This window comes from Humulus lupulus, chromosome X (assembly GCF_963169125.1).
Source record: "Humulus lupulus chromosome X, drHumLupu1.1, whole genome shotgun sequence".
NCBI lineage: Eukaryota > Viridiplantae > Streptophyta > Magnoliopsida > Rosales > Cannabaceae > Humulus > Humulus lupulus.
The window spans coordinates 222,528,795-222,553,147 of NC_084802.1; positions in this window are offsets into that span (position 1 = coordinate 222,528,795).

Genomic DNA, 24,353 nt, shown 5'->3' on the forward strand with positions numbered 1-24,353 from the left:
TGTTCATACGACCACTACTTGTCTGGCGTGGTCTTTATGGTCAGACACCTCGGGCATTCAGGGTCGTACCTCTGTACATACTTCACCTCCTCTTGGTTTGTAGATACATCTCGTATTTGTATGGGTTCCTCGAGCCACAAGTTTTCACCCTCGCAAGGTACCTTATTCCTACGGGCTTCAAGTGCGGCAATCCTTATATGTTATTCCTAGATGCCTGACAACCAAGGATTTTAGGAGATGACTCTAAGAAAATGAGATGAGAAGGGACTCTCGACCCCAAGCGCATATTCTGGGCACAAGGCGTGGCTCCGTAAGCATATGAGGCGGGGCATACAAAGTGTTCTCGTGAGGTCGTGGTGCGCGGGTGCGCAAGGCCCTGGTACACGGGTGCGCGAGGCCCTGGTGCGCGAGGCCATTGTGCGCTGGTGTGCAAGGTCGGGGTGCGCTGGTGCGTGAGGCCGTGGTGTGCGAGTACGCAAGGCCGTGGTGCGCGGGTGCGCGAGGCCGTGGTGCGTGGGTGCATGAGGCCATGGTGCGCGAGTGTGCGAGGCCGTGGTGCGCGGGTGTGCGAGGCCATGATGCACGGATGCGCGAGGCCCTGGTGCGCGGGTGTGTGATGCCCTTGGTGGGCATACGAGGCGACGTAATCCAAAAGTGGCCTTTCGGACCTTCATTTGGGCGAGGCGAGGTAAGATACACCAAGGGTCACGGCTTCGCAAGGGTCTCGCGTGGGGCTATTTCGCGAAGGCCTTTTGTGAGTAATGGGTCTCGCATGGGGCGAGACACAAGGGTGCTTGGCGTGCCCAAGGTCACTAGGGGGAAGCGTCATTTTTTTCCTCGAGTGTTGACTGTGGCCCTCTCAGGATCATGTCCAATTTTTGGCATTCACACAAATTAATAAACAATATCAAATAGTTTACTTAAATAGAATGCACCATATTTTTAAATGTAAAAAATGTATTTCGAATGTATTCTTGATTTAATGGTTTATTTAGAAGAAAAAAAAATAAAAACTATCATTTTTTTTAATATAGACAATGTTTTGGCTTAATTTTTTATAATATGTTTATATCATTTTTTTTGTAATATATATGACATTGTTTATTTATTTAAAATTTAAATGACAATTAAAAATATAATAAAAATAAATTAATATATTTTCTAAATAAAACTAAGCAAACATGCATTGCACGTTGCTTTTACCTATTATATATTATAAATGTGAGTTTAACAAAAAAAAATATTGTTTCCGTTGGATTTAACACTTTTTTTTTTATTGTTTTCTAACACCATTAGTTTTAAATTCATCTAAATAAGGTAAATGAATAAATAAAAATAATAATAAAATCATATAAATAAGGTAAATAAATTAAAAATAAAAAGTAATAAATAAGATATAATAATTTCTCATCACATATTTTAAATTTTTATATTAAAGTATTTAAATTACTCTATCAAATATATTTTCAAAACTATAATCGAAAATATTTGTGTTTAAATTTATTCTTTTCTTTTTTATATAAATTATTTATTTTGTCATTTAATGTATATTGTTTATCCAAACATATATGTAGTAGTGACATAAAACATAAATATACATATTTATTTTTTTTTTTTTGTTGGCTTTAAATTTTTTTAAATTAAATAATTAAAATTTGATCAATTAAATTTTTTAAATTCATAGTTTTAATTTAGAATTTTTGAATATTTTTATAAAAAAAAAATTAGAAAAAATATATATTTAATTTTGTAATTAGAATCAACCATATATAATATATAAAATAAAGCCTAAAAAATACCAAAATTTAAATTATTATGAAAACTAAATTTCAATGTAATAAACAACATCAAATAATTTATTTTAAAATTAGAATGCACCATATTTTTATATGCCTAACGGATTCTTGATTCAACCATTTTTTAAAAAATAAAAAAGGTCATATATATTTAATTATAGACAATGTTTTGGCTTAATTTTTTATAACATGTTTATGTCATTTTATATATATAATATTTTATATTTATTTAAATTTTATATGATAATCATAAAAACTTAAAAAAAAAGTTGTTAATAAATGAAGAAAAAAATGTGCATTCCACATTATTTGCACCCAATAAATATATATATATAAATATAAATTTATATACACATGTGTTTAAATACTTAAATTCTAAAAACAATAGGAATAAAGTTATTTCTCTATAGGGTGCTCCTATTTCATACCCTCTCTTTTTTCTCCCTAATACACTTTGTTACACCCCGATTTCGAAAATGGAAATCTTGATCTCGAAACTTAGGGTCGTAAGGTGTTAGCTCGAAACAAGCATAGTCGTCATGTAATCAGTGAGTCAAAGACAATCTCATTGAGCAGTAAATGCGACAACGTCAGGATTGGTGGGCTCGGAAACTACGTGGTCTCGAAGATGTTCCGAGGTTATAAGTTAGGCTCGAAGCTCACAATGGCAACGGTTCAATACTTGCATAAATCTTTTGATTCACTTTCGACCAGACGATTCGAGCTCAAGTATTGTGAGCTCAAAGAGGGTGGTCTCGTTAACATTACTTGTCGACAACAGAGGTGAACCAAGGTGATGAGCTTGCGATGGGTGAACGGTCTCAAAAGCGTGTGAGTCAAATGCCTAATCTTGCAAGCCATGTGTGTACATGTTTATTGTTGTAAAATCCCTATGTTTAAGGGATCTGATGTGATCTGTTATTAAATCCCAAATATCGTGAGTATTACCGCATACGTAGTAACTAATGCATTTAATGGCATTTATTTTAATTGATTTGTATCATTTCAACTCGAATTCTGTGGGAAGATATTTAGAAAGCCACTCTATAAATAGAGTGGGACGATTCATTTGTATAGACGAAGAAACTGAGACTGGGAAAACTCTGTATAATTGCTTCCAAAAAGCTTTAAGAGAATTCCAAAGAGTTAATAACATAGACTCGTAGACTAGGTAGATTTTAACTGTTGAACCACGTAAAAAATTGTGTCTATTCATATTGTTTCCTCTGGTATTTTTCGTTTAATTGCTCTTCTTTTCTAAGTTGTCGAAAAACGGCGTCAACAGTTTGGTGCTTTCATTGAGAGCTATTAATGAGACGTGAGCCTGTTTAATCAGAAAGTCTCCCGAATCATCAATGGCTACTGCAAGTAACCCCAGTACGGGTGAGCGACCAATGCTCAATATACCTAAGGAGCAGATTCCTCATGCTGAGGATTACCCACGATGGCCTAGAAAGCAGCCCATGATGGATCCAGATCCTAAAAAAAGGAGCGATTCATCCAACTCTCGAGGGCCGCCTGCCCCCAAGCCTGACGAGGATATGTACTACAATCTTGAAAGATATGTTCCAATTGTGGAACTTGAAAACTGCCAACTGCGCAAATAGTTGGCAGAGGCCACGAAACGCAATGAAGAATTAGCTAGACAGACAGCTAATGCCCAGGCACCTCCTCGGAGACCTAGGGGATGTCCTCGTGGGAGCACGGCTGCCAGAAGAGCAGAGCAAGTGCCGCCAGTAGCGTCTCAGCCAGCTTAACCAAGGCCCCAGAGGAGTAACTGGGCTAAGGCTACTGCCAACCCAACTGGAGAAGTACCAGCAGGAACGGGTAATAACTGAGCCCCCTCGGCGGCTTGTTACCCCAATCCTGATGTTGTATGTAACAATCTGAAGCCTGATCGGGTGAACTCTGGACCATCTAGGCCCGACAATGGGAGACAACCACCATCACCCATAAAGCACCCACCATCGCCAATATGGCACCCCTCGCCAGTCCAGGAGGTTCCTCGACCTGCACATCGAGATGGAAATTGACAAGCTAGGCATGGATAGGGGAATGAAAGAGAAGGTACTTGAGATCGCAGGGCTCCTCAGCCTTTGGGAAGCCAAATGTCAAGATCACAAACTGCTGGGACAAGGAGGCCTGTAGGAGACCCACCTCGTAATCACCGAGCTACGAGTTATGTAAGTGAAAGCTCGGATTACACTCGGTCTGTGAGTATTTACAACACAGAACCAAGGCATACAGGGAATCGAACGAATCACCCTGATCTGCGTGAACACCTAAACCATAATCGGGGTCGAGATAATCCACCGAACCCAGATCTACGAGACCATCTAAATGGTCGCAAACAGCCAGCGTATAACCCTATATGAGTCATTGAAGAGTTACCTCATGACGTTTAACCTAGAAGTGGCTCGAGCTCGAGATGTCAATGATAGCGGTCACATGATGGCTATTAGAGCAGGTATACTACCAGGAAGTCCCCTTTGGGAAGACTTACAAAGGAAACCTATCAGGTCGTTAACCGAGTTCAATCGGAGGGCCCAGAGGTTTGTCAATGTAGAAGAGGTTAGGTCAACCCTGAACATGACCTCTCAGCCCATAACTACAACGACAAACGTAAACTCTTCCTCAACCTCAGCAGCCCCATCAAACCCTCTGGGGACAACCCCTTCGAAACCCTTTGAAACCCTCTGAGGACAACCCTTCCAAAAGGAAGAAGAGCGAAGGGAATAACCCCGAGACTGATGGAGGGAAGAAGAAGAAAGGGGACACATATTTCTCTATACACAAAGTATATACCAAGCTCAACGATTCTTGGGAGAATATTTACCTAGCTAGTGGGAACCAGGTCCCATTCAGACGACCTGACCCCATGAGGAACCAAAAGGCAAAAAGGGATCCAAATGAATATTGTAGATTCCATAGAGATATCAGACACACAACCGATGAATGCCGATAACTAAAAGATGAAATCGAAGGCTTGATCTCGAGGGGATATTTTGGACAGTACGTTAGGAACCGAAATACCAATCAAGCTTTGACAAGCCAAAGGGCAGTAGCCAAATAACCTGCCCAGAACAATAACTCCCGAGCTGGGGAGGACAAGCGACCCCCTCGGATTGATAGAGAATATGTAATAACCATCTCGAGGGGACCTCATATCACAGGATCGGGTAGGAACGCCCAAAATAGATACGTGGATGAGCTCAAAACTGGAGATGGTTCTCCCTACGAACCCGAGCCACGAGCTCCGAAACAGCAGAGGGTTGAGACTCAACCCATAACATTTAGTGAAGAGGACATGTCACACATCCAGTTTCCCCATAATGACCCCCTGGTCATAACACTCCAACTACCGAACAAGAGGGTACGCCGAGTCCTAATTGATAATGGGAGCTTAGTGAATATCCTCTATAAAGCCACTCTAGAAAATATGGGACTTGCGCTTCGTGATCTAAAATCATGTGCAACCACACTGTACGGTTTTTTAAGAGAATGGATTGCCTGTATGGGACCCATTGAACTCCCCGTGACCTTGAGAGACTATCCAGTCTCAGTAACCAAGATGATGGAGTTTGTCGTGGTGGACCTCCCATCGACCTACAACGTACTGCTCGGGAGACCCACCCTAGTTGGGCTAGGGGCAATGTCGTATGCTAGGCATTTGGCCATCAAGTTGCCGACTTCTAGTGGCATCGGGACGTGGATGGGGGACCAGCTTGCAGGAAGAGAATGTAACAGCATATTCGTTAGGGGAAAGAAACAAACAAGTGCATAGGCACTTGTAATTATTCAGAACAAGGATGGGACGGTCTTCGAGATAGATGGAGAGATCGACCCCAAAATAGAAGAAAGGGATGACCTCGAACCTCTGGAAGAGCTCGAGGAGGTCAAGCTCAAAGAAGTAGATCCCACGAGGACGGTGAAGGTGGGTAAGAATCTTTCAAAAGAAGCTAAATAACAATTAATTTTCTTCTTAAAAGAAAAACAGGATGTGTTTGCATGGTCACACTCGGACATGGTGGGAATCAGTCCGAATGTCATGAGCCATGCACTTAACATTGACAAAAGCTTCCCCCCGAAGCAGCAAAAGCGAAGACTCCTGGACGATGATAGAAAGAAGGCCATCAAGGAAGAAGTCAACAGGTAAAAGACACATCGATTCATACGAGATGCCTTCTATCCTGATTGGATTGCCAATCTAGTGTTGGTTCTGAAACCCAACGGCAAATGGCGAACATGTATCGAATACTCCGATCTTAACAAGGCATGCCCAAAAGATTGTTTCCCTTTACCTCGGATAGATCAGCTCATAGATGCCACGGCAGGTCACAGCATCATGTCATTTATGGATGCTTATTCTGGATATAACCAGATCGCCATGCACACACCGGACCAAGAATATACGAGCTTCGTAACTGACAAGGGGTTATACTGCTACAACGTCATGTCTTTCGGGCTCAAAAATGCTGGAGCCACATACCAAAGGCTGGTGAACAGGATGTTCTCCGAATAGATAGGGAATAACATGGATGTTTATGTTGACGACATGCTAGTCAAGTCCAAATATAACAATAACCATGTGGATGATCTCGCCGAATGCTTTACTGTATTACTGAAATATAACATGAAACTCAACCCACAAAAGTGCCATTTCTAAGTGTCTTTGGGAAAGTTTCTGGGATTTATAGTAAATGCACAAGGAATAGAGGTTAATCCAGACAGAATCAAGGCATTGATTGATATGCCCTCCCTCAAAAGCATAAGGTTGTCTAGAGTTTAACTGGATGGATGGTGGCGCTAAGTATGTTTATTTCAATATCTACCGATCGTTGTCTTCCTTTTTTCAACCTTTAAAGAGGGGGCAAAAAGTTTGAGTGGTCAGAGGAATGTGAGCTTGCATTCCAGAACTTAAAGAAACATTTTGCCGAACCACCAATCTTGTCAAAGCCTATCCCGGGAGAAGCCTTGTACTTGTACCTCGCTACAACCGAGCACGCCATTAATGTCGTGCTTGTCCGAGAAGATAAGAAGGTGCAAAAACTAGTGTACTATGTCAGCAAAAGGTTACTAGGGGCAGAATCGAGATACCCTTTAATGGAAAAACTGGCTCTCACCCTGATCCACTCATCTCGAAAGCTTCGACCTTATTTCCAAGCACACCTATTCATGTGTTAACTAACCAACCACTACGACAAGTTCTATCTAAACCAGAAGCTTTTGAAAGATTGTTAAGCTGGGTTGTCAAGCTTGGTCAGTTTGAGATTACATACCACCCGAGAACGACCATCAAAGGACAAGCCCTGGCAAATTTCATTGTAGAGTGTACTAGAGTATCTAATGATGAAGTTATAACCCCAGCCTGCAAGCTGTGGAAACTTTACGTTGACGGATCCTCCAACGAACATAGATCGAGGACAGGCATTATACTGATCACCCCAGCAAGAAATTGATTCCACTCAGCTTTAAGCTTCAACTTTGAGTCATCGAATAACGAGGCCGAATACGAAGCATTACTAGTAAGACTTCGAATAGCCAAGGAGCTAAAAGAAAAGGCTATACACTACTATAGTGACTCATAGCTGGTGGTCAACCAAGTTTTGGGGGAATATCAGGCTCAGGGCATAAGAATGGCCGCGTACCTGAACACAGCAAAAGTTGCGCTCAGATAGTTTGAATTCTATGCTATAGAGCAGGTCCCCCGAGAACAAAATCCAAACGCAGACGCATTGGCCAGGTTCGTTACGACTAGCGAGGCTGATACATTGAATGTGGTCCTAGCAGAATTTCTATCGACCCCGAGTATCAGCAAGCCTGACGGAGAAGACGTGTGCATGATCGACTCTCAACCTACCTGGATGACCCCAATAGTTGATTACCTCAAAACTGGAATTCTCCCAGCAGAATGGAACGAGGCTCAGAAACTAATGTATCAGATCTCGAGGTACACTATTGTGGAAGGAAGGTTGTATCGAAGAGGGTATTCTATGCCATTACTCTGATGTGTAACTCCACCCGAGGCGAAGAAAATTTTGGAAGAAATTCATAAAGGATTCTGTGGAGATCACACTGGGGGGGCATATCCTATCCAAGAATGTGATAAGACAGGGATATTTCTGGCCCACAGTCAAGGCAGATGCATTCGACTATGTCAAAAAATGTGATAAATGCCAAAGATTTGCTTCAATTTCGCGAGCTCCACCTACCGAACTTACCATGTTGACCTCCCCATGGCCGTTCATAATATGGGGCATCGACCTTATAGGCTCGTTACCAACTGGAAAAGGTGGGGTAAAGTACATTGTGGTCGCGGTCGATTATTTCATAAAATGGACCGAAGTTGAACCTCTAGCAACTATTACATCGAAAAAAGTTTTAGACTTTGTGGTAAAAAAATATCATGTGACGATATGGGATGCCCAGAAAGATAGTGTCAGACAATGGTACCCAATTCGACAGTGACCTATTTACCCATTTCTATGAGAAAAATGGGATTATAAAAAGCTTCTCCTCCATCACCCATCCTCAGTCAAATGGACAGGTCAAAGCAGTCAAAAAAACCCTAAAAGGCTCCATAAAGAAAAGGTTAGAAGAGGCTAAGGGAAGGTGGCCTAAGGGGTTGCCTCAGGTTTTGTGGGCTTATCAGACCACAGCTCGAACTTCGACTAGGCATACTCCTTTCTCCCTAGCATATGGTTGAAAAGCCATGTTGCTGATGGAAGTCGAAATACCTACAATACAGAGCCATGCGTACGATTAGGCTTCAAACCAATCCCAGCTCGAAGAAAGTCTAGACCTCATTGAAGAAAGATGAGATGAAGCTCAATTGAAAAATGCTGCATACCAACAATGAGCTACCATATATCTCAACAAGAAGGTTCGAGATAGGAAGTTCAGATTGGAAGACCTGGTCTTACGGCGTGTGTTTCTGGCTACACGAGACCCGTCTGCTGGAGTACTCGGACCTAACTGGGAAGGACCTTACCAGATCGAGTCTATCATCCGGCCTGGGGTATATAAATTGGCGAGACTAAACAGAGAGCTGGTGTTGCGAGCTTGGAATGGTGAACATCTACGACCTAATTATCAGTAATGTAGGAAATATGTTTTTGTTGTAACCAAGCTTTTCTATTTTTCAAACATTTGTTAACAAAAATGTTGAATTTTGTTCCAAAGTTGTTTTCTTTATTAAATGTTGTATTTTTTGCAAACTCCCTTAATTTAATAACCTATGGTCACACTCATAGGATATTAAGGGGGCATCAGTAGTATACAATCATACCATAAGTTTGAAAAAATAAATAACACAGAATAAAATGTCTAGATCATTAACCCGACATAAAAAAATTTAAGTATAAACGAAAACTAATAAAAATGTCTGGATTATTAACTCGACATAGGAGTTATAAGTGTGTACGTGAGCTAATAAGATGGTCTGGATGTAACCAGATCATAAAAAGTATAAGTGTCTGGATAGAACTAGATGCGCGAGCTAAGATGGTCTGGATGTAACCAGATCATAAAAAGTATAAGTGTCTAGATATAACTAGATGCATGAGCTAAGATAGTCTGGATGTAATCAGATCATAAAAAGTATAAGTGTATGGATTAATAACCAGACATGAGCTAAATAAGTTTGGAACAAACCGACTAAAACTAATCGACGGAAAGTTGGAATGTAAATAAACCTACTTTGAGTTAAGTCGAGTCTGAGGCTGGAATATTTTATAAAAAGATACTTTCGACCTCACAACCTTGGGGAGCTACTCGAGGAAGAGGAAAAGTGACTAGAAAGCAAAGATATAACTAAATTACTAATCTTACATGCCATATAAGTACTTTCGAGTGCATGGTGAAAGTAAGGTCCGACATTGATAAATAACGAGGTCGGACATGGATATATCGGGTAAACTGTGCATGAATGCATTGAAACTCGAGCTTAAATACAACAAGTGTGTTTGTACGAATAAACAAACATAAAAGCAAACCTTTAATATAAGATGCTTGAATTATTTCGACCCAGAAATGTAAAGCAAAAATATCGAAGTAAAAGTTGAATGTAAAATCAAATGTATAAAGGTTTTCGAGCCAGAAAATCATATATATAAAAGATTGAAATTACTTTACAAACATAAAATAGCCCTAAAATGAGCTATAAATTGTCTTTGCCCCAAGGGCTTAAATAAAAAAGGTATTACAAAAAACTTAATGGGACGCAGTCCATGACCTCACTTCTATGAAGCATGTGCATCCCCCTCAGTAGCATCAGGCTTCTCCGCCGTCTTTTTGACCTCCTCCTTGGTGTCCTCCTCATCCATCCAAGCCTGCCATCTCTCAAGGAACTCGTCTTCGAGAGTGTCCAGAAACCTAGTATCGAGATCAGCATTATTGGCCCAGATATGGTACATGGCCATATGAACAACATGATCTTTCTTCTGGTTAAACTCCTCGAAAAGGCGAGCCTTCTCACCCTCGATTATATCGAAGGTGGCCTTCTTCTCCTCCTCGAGCTTAGCATTCAGCTCCTCAAGCTCTTTGGTCCTAGAGTCTCTTTGCTTGATTTCAGTGTCCTTAGGTTCCAGCTTTGACTCGAGGTCAGACACCGTCGACTTTGCAGCCTTGAGCTCATCTGCGAGTTTGATCTGGAGACTCTTCGCCTCCTGAGCATAGGACAAGCTCGAGTGGAATTTTTTGTTCAGCTTGTAATTAAGCTGAGCAAATGTGGCAAAAGCCGAATGGGCAACATGAAAGAATATGTCTGAATGGGCAATGTGATAGAGTAAAAAGACTTACCAAGGTGAGGAGCTCGCTGCCCTTGTCATAAAGGGTGTTGTTGTCTCAGCAAGAGGTGGGGAACTACCATTGAGGGGGCCAAGGTTGCTGAAACTTTGGCCAACTCTGGATAGTATATTCAAGCCCAGACTAGCTCCATGTGTCCCCACAGCATTGTCGATCACATACTCAGGGGTGTAGGTCAAAATTGACAACAAGTGTTCCTGTGTGGGAACCGACTTTTTTCGAGCCGAAGCAGTGTATTGAGAAATTTGAATTGCAAGAGGCAGGGGGAGTAAGACCTCGGTAGAAACTCTGAACTTGGGATCAGCAGGTTGGATCAGGTCGTGAGTGTCCAAGGCAGGAGGTGTCGCCTTAGTTTTTTTCAGCATTTTGGAAGGGCGCCCCGATCTTTGCGAGGCCCTCGGGCGCTTTCTTTGCTTAGCTCCCGAATGGCGGTTGAGCATGTTGTCAAGGTCAGATTCCATGTCACCTGCACATACACAATTTACACATTAGTAATCAAGCTTAAAATACAAAAAGAAACAAGGCTAAAGTTAAAAGAAACCTAACTGGTACTCTCCCCCGAGCTTGTGCTCGGCGACCAAGTAATCCCCCTATCTTCAGAAGATGTTGGGGGAGTCCCTTCCCTATATGTGGGGGATAGCCTTGAAAGGTCTCTATAGTCATTGGTCCCATATTGAACAGCGACCCCATCCCAAACTTCGTTTAAACTATACATAGTTTTGACTTTGCCTAACCAACTATCGAACCTATGTACCCTATGATCTACCCAGGACCAAACATGAAAGTTATCTCTAGAATCCGAGAATAGGATCAGAGTGTCGACCTTTTGCTTAAGCACAGAAGGAGACCACATGGCTGAGCTAAGTATTATTTTACCTCCACCACTTGAGCTCGAGGCCTCGTCTTGGGCTTCATTTCCTGAGGTGAGTTTGTCGTGATGGCGAGCCACAGAGGGACATGCTCGTGAGCTCGAAGACCTCTGTCTCAGAGGAAGTTTTAGTGGGAAGAGGCACATGCTCCCAGTTAAAGTACTTGCGATAGGCGACATCATCTATCGACTGATCTTGCTCCAAGAGGCCGCAAGCTCGGTGCTTTTCTTCGTGAAGAAGATAAGATAGGGAGCGCCGACCATATGTCAGTTGGAGCAGGACCTTCTTATGCTCCACCATGGAATCTGAGGGTGTGGGATGTTGATAGTTGGCTGGAGAAATGGATGTGTTATTATCCCAAGCTCAACCAATTGAACGAACAAAAAAGAAATAAGAATGAATAATTATGGATTCGTTGGAATGAACAGAATTTGGATGGAGTGAGGCCATTAGTCCAGAAAAAGGCCAGCTTGAAGTTTGGAGGATAGTTTGGCATATCCTCGAAAATCTTCTTCTCCTTTGGATAGCTCGACAAGTAGTAGAAGCCATCTCCTCCCCGAGCTCGGGATGGGTTGCTTTTCAAACATTAGAGATAGAGAATCTCTTTTGGTGAGGGTCCTTCCTACTTCAACTCGTGATATAACGATCTAAGGGCAGAGAGAACCCTATAAGAGTTGGTCTGGATTTGGAATGGGGCGAGCCCAACAAAATCTAGAAAATCCTTAAAAAAGTATTTCAGGGGAAGTAGGGCCCCTACCTTCATATTCTCGTGACTCCAGACCCCGAGTTTGATCTTGCTGTCGGGTCTCCCATCACCCGGAGCGTAACAGCTGCGCTCTTTTGGGTTCGCAAGTTGACACATTAGCATGTCAGAGAGCTTCAGGGCGTGGCAGGTGAGAATCACAGAGATTTGGTCTGTTGAGGTGACCGAGCTCCAGTAATGCTCTACCTCAAAAAAACCCTCTTGCAGGGTCGGGATAGACGCCGCTTGAGAAGTAGAAAGGAAATTTGAAGGGTCCTCCATTAGTGAAAAGGAAAGTGCACCAGGCTCGTAAGCAAAGTGACTTTAAGTTTGGGAACGAGTGGGATAGGCCTGATCTCAGGGTCTGGATCTGGGCAGATCGCGACTCGTAGTTTCTTTTGTTTTCTTTCCTCGACCTCGTCAATCTGACGTCAGAAATTGTCTTGAATGTAATCTTGTTCGCACCTCACATTGTTCTCACATATCAGTTGTTGGTTTCGAGTGAAGGGAGACTCTCGACTGGGAGTTGATGGAGAGTAAGGAATTGAGAGTACTGACCCCCACCGATTCTTAGAGTTCGGCGACATACAAGAAATCAGAATACAATTTTGATGATTCAAGCTCAAAAACCCGAGATCACTAAGTGAGCTCAATCGAGACTGAGGTCTCGAAAGGACAGATCGAATTCAAGGAGGAACCCTGAACTATTGTAAAGTTCAGGCTTCGAGTGTGTACTTGACGCGAGGGTGAGAAAGTGTGGATTCATTTTAAGAATCCTGAATTTTCAGGGGTAAAGTTGACGGTTGCCCAAAAAGGTGATAATTTTGGGATTAATGCAATTCAAAACCCCATTTCTTGGCTTACACGATACACTACCCGTAATCTAAAAAAAAACCTTATGTTCGTGTACGCCCTAAATATCCACGGCCTATTAGTGAGCCGAGAAAGGACATAATTATATCAGCCACATGGATGTCACGTACCCGGAGCTGCTGTCACCAGGTCCTACCTCTTTAGCTCGAGGTAACCAAAGGCTTAATGAGATAACTAAGGAGTCGAGTCAGAAGTATGGACACCATGGGCTAAGAATACAACAAACTCGAGGCACGAGCTTGAGTTGGCACCTCTGACCCCTTATAAAGTCAACTACGCAATGTAAACGTGCATATATCAGACATCACGTGTCTGATATGTCCCTGAATTCTCGGACACGCAGCATAAACGTGCGTGTTCAGGTACCCATGACTGGGTTGGGCTGTGCGGCCCATTACCCTCTTACCTATTGATTAGACCACACTTCATTGTCAGGTTTTAGGAAATAATCATGAATGTCACAGAAGTGACAAGATGGGTAAGAAGGTCACGAGATGACCCCCCTTGCCAACCCCCAGGTGCCCTCTCCCTATAAATATGGAGACCCTGGGAGTTGCAAGGGGTTGGATTCAATTGTGTAAAGAAATACCCTGTCAAGCATATCAGGAAAACACCAATAATATTGGATGGTGGACTAGAAGGATTTTAACCTTTGAACCACCTAAAATACTATTTGTGTCACCATTTTACTTGGAGATCATTCATCTGTTATAGTTCATTATTTAGCACTAATCCCACTCTTTATTCTATTAATTATCTGTTGCCGAAGAACCGCGTCAACAGTTTGGTGCTCTCGTTGAGAGCCTGTTAGATTGGTGCTATCGCAAATACCCAACCATGGTAATCACTCGCTCAAGACATGGTAACGAGGCGGACCAACGTGATGGACAGGAGGCCCATCATACCGCCATTTCCAATGATCAGAACCCTGAGGTTCAACAGCGGTCGGGTAAGCAGCCAATAGCCCAAGATGACACTGGAAGTTCGGCTCCCTGGCCACCCAATCCGAACCCAGATTTCTACACGACGGTGGAATGGAGAATGCACAGCTGAGGAGCCAGCTGGCGAAAGCTAACCAGCAGATTCAAGAGGTTTTGGCCCGACTACCCTCTCTTACAATCGACGCTAACGTCAGAAAAAAGCAAGGCGGGACTCATAAGTCCCACCGGGGTAATCGGTCCAGGCCTAGTCAGTTGGTCAGACCCCCGACATCAAACTCTACTCCCACATCGCACCACCGGGAGACCACTTTTGAGGAACTACCTAGGGCCGAGCAACAGTACAGCCGATCGGTCCGAACCTCAACTCCCAGCTCACTTCCGCCCTCGAGCGCTCCTAGGAGAGCTCGAGGGAGCTCGCGAAGGAGATCAGGGGAGGGCTCACAGCGACAGCCCGCCATGGCCAGCCGTCCTACGCCCTGCTCAGACCGCCGAGCACAGGACCCGGAGGTTGGTAGAGCCAAGCGGCCCCGACCTAACCTGATCCTCCCTGACGGGACCAGAATTGCATCTCTGATCAGGCATCCTCCTTCACCGATAAGATACTCGTCTCCTCCCCAGGCAGTCCGAGACATTCCAGCTCATGGGAGCGGTAGGAGAAATCCTCCTTCCGTCGGACCTTCCCATCGTAGCCGGGCACCCATAGAAGTCCTGGATCTTCATCCCCAGAGGCAGGCTCCAAGCTTCTCTAATGGGAGCTATTGGATCGGGAGCCATCAAAGTGACCTCTCCGGCAGAGACCTGCGCCAACGTTTGAGCTCGGGGCAAAGTCCTCAAGCTGCCCCGAGGGGCGACCTCCGAGATCGTCTAAACTCTCAAAGGGGAGAACCGGTGGGAAACGGCAGCCGCACTCGCCAAAGGGAAGACCTGTCCGAAGTACGCGACAGCGGGAACATCCCGTATAACCTATCTCAAGATAGGAGAGACAATAAACCGCCAAACGTGTACAATGGATCCAGAGCTGTTGAACTGCCCCAGAACAACCAAGGAGATCATGACAAAACCCTTGAGCGTCTGGCTCAGATGGAGGAGCTGATGAGGAAACTCCTATCAGAAAAAGAAAGAGACGAATATGATTCAGGGGATGAACTTGAGCTCTTCGCCCCCAGCATAGCAGCAACGGCATATCCGCCTGGTTTCCGTATGCCGCACTTGTCCAAATTCAACAGAGATGAGGATCCGTCAGATCATCTGGGTATGTTCAATACCTTGATGATGGCCCACAACATTGGTCCCAAGCTGAGGTGCCTAATATTTCCATCCACCTTGACTGGGTCGGCCAGACAATGGTTCAAACAGAGTAAGAAGCAGTCAATCAGCTTGTGGAAAACTTTCTCTACTAACTTCAAGGGAGCATTCTGAGCTTCCCAAGCTGCCCGCGTCAAGGCTGACACCCTGGCAAACGTAAGGCAGCAACCCGACGAGCCTCTGAAGGCTTACCTGAGCAGATTCGCGAACGTCGCTGCTCGGGCTAGAGACGCAGATGATAGCTCCAAGCTCATGGCTTTGAGAACTGGGATCCTCGTCGAAGGGGGACTCTGGAAAGAAATACAAAGGAAGGGAGTCAACACCGTAAATGAATTCCTAAATAGGGCCCAAGGATGGATCAACCTGGAGGAGGCACAAGCCTCAGCTGCAGGAACCAGCCAGGTCCCTGAACAGCCCACTGGAGTGGGAACGGAGGTCGTGACAGCGACCCAAACCGTTTCACAGAATAACCAGTTTGGTGGAGGCAAGAGAAAGGGGAGCAGCGAGGGCAACCAGCATGGCCCAAAGAAGAACAAGTCCATAGAAAAATTTAAGTCGGTCTACGCGACTTATACCAAGCTCACCCACTCTAGGGAGAACATCTTCCTAGCAAATTCTGCTCGCCTCCCCTGGAAGAAGCCAAAGCCGCTAAAGCACCAGAAAGGTAAGCGAGACCCTTCCAAGTTTTGTCAATTCCACAACGACATTGGCCACAATACCGATGACTGTAGACACCTGAAGGATGAGATCGAAACTCTCATCAGAGCCAGACCCTTGGCTCAGTATGCGCGGAATAAGGTTCCCACAAGCCATCCAGCTCCGGAAGTCCCGGTCAGTCAGCCCGGGTCTTGGGTAGATCAGGACATCCCTCCTCCCGTGATAGGAGGAGAGATCTCCACGATCTCTGGAGGTCCCCATCTGGCTGGCATGAGCAGAGGTGCACGAAAGAGGTACGTCAATGAACTCAAGACTCATAATGGAGTGGAGTTCGTCCCCGAGCAGCATCTCCCAAAGCAGCAACGATTGGAGAGGAAACCAATCATATTTACTGAAGAAGATGCCAGCCACGTCCAGTTCCCTCATAATGACCCTCTGGTCGTAGCAGTGCAGCTCGCTAATCGGAGGGTTAGGAGAGTGCTAGTTGACAACGGGAGCTTAGTAAACCTATTATTTCCTTCCACGTTGGAGAAGATGGGTTTGTCTGTCACCGAGCTGAAAGCCACCTCCATGATGCTTTACGGATTCTCTGGAGAAGGATCGGCGGCAATAGGAACGATCGAGCTAGTGATCACCTTGGGAGAGGGACCTCGGACAGTCTCGAAACTCCTCGAGTTTGTGGTCATCGATTGTCCCACCGCGTACAATGCCATTTTGGGTCGACCTACACTTATAGCGTTTGAAGCTGTTACCTCCATCCGCCACCTCGCGCTAAAATTCCCCTCTTCCACGGGGATATGCACAGTCCGTGGCGATCAACTTGCTGTCAGGGAATGCTACAGCATTTCCATGAAGGGAAAATTAAAACTCGGGCAGTTAACGATGACCGTCCAAGGTGGAAATGAGGAATCTCAGGAACCTTTGCCTAATCCTGAGATTGAAAAACCTCAGAGTACCGAAGGGGAAAATATCGTCCTAAGTGATGATATTGACCCCAGGATAAGCGAGGATAAATCCGAGCTCCAAGCTATCGAAGAGCTCGAGGAGGTAAATATCGATCCACAGAATCCCTCACGGATGGTAAAGCTCGGGAAAAACCTATGTGGCGAGAGGAAGGCGAAGCTGATTAAGTTCCTGCAGGAGAGCCTGGACGTGTTCGCATTGTCTCATGAGGACATGGTGGGAATTAGTCCGAGCGTCATCATGCACACCCTCCATTTGTATAAGAGCGTGCCTACGAAGTCCCAGAAACAGAGGCGCTTAGGAACAACCCGAGCTGAAGCCCTAGAAGAGGAAGTAGCCCGGCTCAAAAAGTGCGGCTTTATCCGCGAAGCTAAGTTCCCAGTCTGGGTCGCCAATCCTGTGTTGGTCCCGAAGCCCAATGGGAAATGGCGGACCTGCATCAACTTCTCTGATCTGAACAAAGCTTGCCCCAAAGACTTTTTCCCCTTGCCGAGGATCGACCAATTGGTAGACGCCACGGCGGGGCACGAGCTCATGTCCTTTATGGATGCGTACTCGGGCTATAATCAGATCACCATGAATCTAGCGGACCAGGAGCACACTAGCTTCATGACCCCAACTAACGTTTATTATTACAAGGTCATGCCGTTCAGGCTGAAGAACGCTGGAGCTACATACCAGAGATTGGTAAACAGGATGTTTGCCAACCAAATCGGAAAGAACATGGAAGTGTACGTTACGACATGCTGGTCAAGTCGAAAACTGCTGATAACCATGTTTCCGACCTGGAGGAATGCTTTAAGATACTGAGAGAATACGACATGAGGCTTAACCCGCAGAAGTGCACTTTCAGAGTCGCCTCAGGGAAGTTCCTGGGTTTCATTGTCAATACCAGAGGAATCGAGGCAAACCCTGATAAGATCAGGTCGTTGCTTGAGCTGCCCTCACCTCAGTCGTGAAAAGACGTTCAAGGCCTAACAGGAAGGGTGGCGGCCCTTAATCGGTTTATCTCTAAATCTACTGAAAAGTGCCTGCCATTCTACAACCTGCTCCGGGGGAATAAGAAGTTCGAATGGACCGAGGAGTGCGAACGTGCCTTCCTTGACCTGAAAGCATACCTAGCCGAGCCACCCGTATTGTCCAAACCAAAGGCAGGAGAACCTCTTTTCCTTTACCTAGCTGTCACAGAAGACGTTGCTAGTGCCGTATTGGTCCGAGAAGAGGACCGGGCTCAGAAGCCAGTCTATTACATCAGCAAGAGGCTTCTCAGAGCTGAGTCCCAGTATCCATTGATGGAGAAGGTGGTTTTCTGTCTCATTATGGCCTCCTGAAAGCTCAGGCCATATTTCCAGTCCCACTCAATACATGTCATAACCGATCAACCTTTAAGGCAGGTTTTGCAAAAACCTGAAGCATCGGGACGTCTGTTGAAGTGGGCTATTGAGCTCAGTCACTTCGAGATTTTGTACACTCCACGAACTGCAATAAAAAGCCAGGCCCTGGCTGATTTTGTAGCAGAGTGCACTGAATTCCAAGAAGATCCTGTAGGAGATTCACCCCAGGCCTCCTTAGTCCAGGCCTCATGGAAGGTCTTTGTAGATGGCTCATCTAACGAGAACGGATCCGGGGCTGGAATCATTTTGATATCCTGAGAAGGACATAGATTCCACTCGGCGTTGAGATTCAGATTCAAGGCATCCAACAACGAGGCTGAATACGAAGCTTTACGGGCCGGGCTAAGGGTGGCCCAAGAGCTGAAGGCAAGCTCCGTTCAGTGTTACAGAAATTTCCAGCTCGTGGTAAACCAGGTGTTAGGTGAATACCAAGCACGGGGAACCAAGATGGCTGCTTACCTGGCCAAGGAAAAGGTCGAGCTGTCTGCATTTGAATGGGGCTCAATCGAGCAGATACCTCGGGAGCAGAATGCCAACGCAGACGCCCTCGCAAAGCTCGCTACATCTGGGGAGACGGAGACTATGGGGTTAGTACCGGTAGAGTTCTTGGAGAAACCAAGCATAGAAGAAGTCGGCGCGGAGGTCGAGATGATCGACACCAGACCGACCTGGATGACCCCATCCTCGAATATCTCATAGCAGGAAAGTTACCTGAAGAGTGTAATGGCGCAAGGCGGGTACTTTACCAGGCTCCAAGGTATACAGTGGTAGATGGGATATTATATCGGTGTGGACACTCTCTACCCCTCCTACGATGTGTTCTGCCAGGCGAAGCGAAGACCATTTTATAAGAAGTGCATGAGGGTTTTTGCGAAGATCACACTGGGGGGCAAAGCTTGGCCCTGAATATCTTAAGGCAAGGATATTACTGGCGCACTCTGTCGAAGGACTCGATCTCTTACGTTAAAAAATGTGACAAGTGCCAACGATTCGCCACGGTTGCCCGAGCTCCCCCAGTCGAGCTGAAGATGATCTCGTCCCCATGGCCATTCACGGTCTAGAGAATCGACTTGGTTGGCGCCCTCCCTACTGGAAAGGGAGGAGTCCGTTTACGCGGTGGTGGCTATCGACTACTTCACCAAGTGGGCAGAGGCAGAACCCTTGGCAAAAATCACTTCAAAGAGAGTCCTCGACTTCGTTGGCAAAAGCATTATCTGCCAGTTCGGGCTGCCAAAGAAGATCGTATCCAACAATGGAACGCAGTTCGACAGCGACCTCTTCACCGAATTCTGTGAGAGGCACGACATTGTAAAAAGCTTCTCCTCCGTGGCCTATCCCCAGGCAAATGGGCAGGTCGAGGCCGTCAATAAGACGCTAAAGGCGAGCCTTAAGAAAAGACTGGACGAAGCCAAGGGGGTCTGGCCAGAACAGCTCCCCCAGGTATTGTGGGCATACCGGACCTCGCATCGAATGCCGATAGGTCATACTCCTTTCTCCCTAGCTCTCAGGAGTGAGGCAGTCCTTCATGTCGAAGTAAAGATAGCCTCGCATAGAGTCCAGGCCTATGACCAGGACCGAAATCACGAATTTCTCTGCGCATCCCTCGACCTGATTGATGAAAGACGAGAACATTCACAGCTCCAGCTCGCGCATTATCAGCAAAAGATCACTCGTTATATCAACTCAAAGGTCAGAAAGTGTGCCTTTAGCATTGGCGACCTAGTCCTCAAAAGAGTCTTCTTAGCCAGTAAAGATCCCAAAGATGGAGTATTGGGACCGACCTGGGAAGGGCCATATCAAAAAACCGAGGTCATAAAGGAAGGAACCTACAAGTTAGCTCGGCTTAATGGAAAAGCAGTTCCACGAACTTGGAACACCATCCATTTGAAGAAATATTATCAGTGATACCTTTGTATGGCTTAGTCAGAAAGGCCATCTTTTGTTTATTAAGCAATGAGAATTAAATCTTTTTCCATTATTGTGTATATTTGTGGATGTAATCTCAAGTAACCATGAAAGACCCTTTCCTAATTACTTGGGGGGCATATGGTGCCTGGATATAACCAGGTCATCTTAAAGACTTAGAAGTTAATTCAAATCGATTGATCGATGTTTTTCTTAAAAAGCACGAGATATTGATAAAGGATTAACGCGAACTAAGTCGTATCCTGGATATAACTAGGTCCTAAAACTTAGAAGTTGATTCAAATTGATTGATCGATGTTTTTCTTAAAAAGCACGAGATATTAATAAAGGATTAACGCAAACTAAGTTTTCAAATTAACGTCCTGGATATAACCAGGTCCTAAAACTTAGAAGTTTATTCAAATTGATTGATCAATGTTTTTCTTAAAAAGCACGAGATATTAATAAAGGATTAATGCGAACTAAGTTTTCAAATTAACGTCCTGGATATAACCAGGTCCTAAAACTTAGAAGTTAATTCAAATTGATTGATCGATGTTTTTCTTAAAAAGCACGAGATATTAATAAAGGGTTAACGCGAACTAAGTTTTCAAATTAACGTCCTGGATGCAACCAGTACTTAACTCTTAGAAGCTGGTTCAAGTTGGTTAACATATGTCTTTTTCTTAGAAAAGCGTAAGATGTCAATCACAACACCAACAAAAACTAAGATCATTACCAGAACGCATAAAAGAGAAATGAGATAGAGGCAAAAACATATAAATTAATTAAAAATAGAGTTGATAAAACCAATTGTCTCGAGGTTAAAAAACCTCATAATGTAAAGTTACAAAAAAAAAATTGTGTAAATGGTAAAAAGAAGAGAGAAGTCCTATGCCTCGCCAGGCTGCTCCGATGAGGTCACCACCTCGCCCTCCTGCTCAGCGGCTGTGGAAGTCTCCCCGGTCTCGGAGGGCGCCTCTTGCTGAAGGCGAGCTTTGAACTTCTCCAGGAAGGACTCCCACACGTCCGACCCTAGAAAGGAGAAGTCACCATCTAGGTTGAAGACCCAGCAGTGGTACAGCATAGCCTCCATGGAGGAGCTGGAAGCTGCCCTCTCCACCGCCAGGGAGGCCTTGGCCTCCTCGGCCTCAACTTTCGCGACGTCCAGTGCGGCCCGGCCAGCCCTGGCCTCCTCAAGCTCAGTCTTCACAACGGCTAGGGCGGCCTTGGTGGCCTCGGCCTCCTGCAGCTTGGTCCGGAAGGCCTCCAGCTCGATTCGCGCAGTTTCCAGGGTTGCCTTGGCATCCCTTTCCTGTTGTTGAGCCATCGTAAGGGCGAGCTGAGCAGCCTAGTGCTCGCCCCTGATCTCTTCGATCCTGGCCTTAGACCGAGATATGCTCCGGTGGAGGGCCAAAGCACCCTGCAAGACCAAAAGATAATAAGGCAACTGCCTTAGAAAATGAAAAACATATGATGCATACAAACAAGGAGTACCAATGGCAAGGCCAACTTTCTGTGAGAGTCATCCCCAATGAAGACTCTGTCACGTTCTCCGAGCTCCTTGTCTCAATCTCCCGCAGGTCCCTCGTGGAGGCATTATAACAATGGTCCACCATATAGGTTGCGGTCTCGTAGAACGTCCCCTTGAAGACGTCGGGGATTTTCTCTAAAGCCCGGGAGTTAACCGGAACGCACACCTCGGGGGTTGTGGTCGACACGGTCCCAAGGGGCACCTCCATTTCCCGAACAGAGGCGGGAGCTCGTGGAGGGGGCGGGGGCATCTTCTCCATTGCAAGAGGGGGCGGAGGCACTTTCTCTTGAGCAGCCGGGGCTTGGTTTTTCCCCTTTGATGGGGACTTGGAGGTAGTCTTGATGGCCTTCTTCGCCATCCGGAGCTTTTTCACCATGGGTCCGGAAGCCCCAGAAGAAGGGTTCCCTCCAGGGAACATAGCTCGCAAATCATTGTTCCCAGGCTGAGACACCTCCTCTGTCGAAGCAAAGACAAAGCATTAATATACATGTAAAAATATTTATGCAAAACAAAAATAAAAGGGAAAACAGAGCTCAAGTATCTATTGAAAGGGATCCTACCCTCCGAGCTAGAGGAGGAATTTATGGTCACGACCACCAGCCCCGGAGCTTCAGCAGGGGAGTCTAAGATAATGACTTTGCGGGCTGGAAGAGGCTCTAGGTCCGAATCTGGCTCAGGTCTAGACTCTTCTAAGTACTACCTAAGACCCGGAGCTACTATGCCCTCTCGGAGGGAGGGCCACGACCGAAGGTTGGTCCCGTACTCCCCAAGAAAGGCTGACCTAAAGGCTAGGGTATTATCTACGACTACAGTACCCCTAGGGCGGCTCATGTCATAACCCAACACGAGCTGGTTGACGCATTGGACTAGGGTTATGTCGCGGTCAGGGTCATTTCGATGGCAATGAACGGGCTGGCTGGGATTGAACCTAGCTAGCCGAAGATCTACGGTGGCCCTATCTAAATCCCTAAACAGATAAGGATTACCTTGGCTGGAGGGGCTGGCTGCTACCCCAGACTGGGCCCTCTCCACGTTCACTTCCTGGGCGACCTCCAATGCCCACTTCCGCCGCACGAGGGGCACCTCGTCCTCCTCCTCGCCAGCGGCCTCCTCCTCGGGGATGGGCGCTCGCGAGCAGGAGGGAGGCCCCGCGGCCTCCTCAAGGCCAAATTCTGGCCTAGGGAGATTAGCTTGCAAGCCAGCATCGTCTCATCGAATACGAGCTGGCGATAGTCCTTTTCGCTTGGGGGCAGCCCCGCCAAGGTCTCATATTGACCCCCGAGGATCACGGACTTAGCCGTCCTCGCGAAAATGGCTGCATGATTGTTTCTAAGTTAGGAACTAATAAAATAAGCTAATCAGTAATCAACTTATGAGCTAAGAGTAGAAGATACTTATGAGGGCAGTTGAAATAGTGGTGTTCGCAGTTGCGAAACCCCTTGGACATAAAGAGCTGGTCTTTAAAGTCGTTGGGGTGGTTGGGCAGCTCGATGACCGCAGCCAAATTTGGAAAGCGGGTCCGATAGTAAAACCCATCGCCTCACCCCCGCTACTCCGAGCTAGCCTTGAGGCAGAAAAAGTAGAGGATGTCTGCCGACGTGGGGACCTCCCATTCCTGCTTCAGGAATAAGTATTTCAACCCCGCTAACAAATGATATGAGTTAGGGGGAGCTGGAAAGGAGCCAGCTTCACGTAATTAAGAAAGTCCGCGAAGTACTGGTCTAGTGAAAGGAAGGCCCCAGCCTGGACGTGCTCGTCGCTCCAAGCGGTGTACTCCTCATCGAGCGGCACGCAGCTCCGCTCACCTTCGAGGGGAGGTCGGGCATCTAGGGCGCCCCTCCCTATTTCAATGTTGTGGGAAAGGAATATTTTATTCACTTTCCCTTGGGTGGTGACCTTCAAGGCGATCCTCTCAGCCTCAAAGAAAGCATCAGGCCCCACCTCGAGCTCCTGCTCCACAGCTGGACCGAAGGCGGGGATTGGGAAGTCTATGACCACCTCCTTTCCCTTATTGGCTTGCTGGGAAGACGAGCTGCCAGCACTCTTCTTGGATGCATTTTTCTTTGGTACCATCTGGTCGCCTAGCGAACAAAAGAAGAAAATTTAGAAAGGACGACCTAAGCATAAGAAAGAATCTAACACGAAGTGTTTCCTTTACACGGGCTGAGGTAATCTCAGCCCGTGGAGAGTGAGACCACGCGGTTCTATGAACACGCGCCTGTGCTCCCAACGGGTCCCCGATTACTCGGAATCCGTGTGCCAGGAGGGTCAGAATAAAAGTTTTCCTTGGAAGGAAAGTTTCAGTAGGAAAACAGTGCAAAACCGCCTGTGAAGTGTGTCCCCTAAGCTACCCGGTTTTGCACCCTAAAAACTGGTTATTTCAAACAGGCATACAAAAATTTTACCCAGAAAATCTCCCGAGAAAGTGTACCCTATAAGTCATGTCTCTAAATGATTTTTTCTACGGTCGATGCCCTAGGACAAAATCCTACGCGTATCATACCAACAAAAGACCAGCAAAATAATGCATGCTATTACAGAAACAGTTTACCTAAGCCACAGTGAAGAA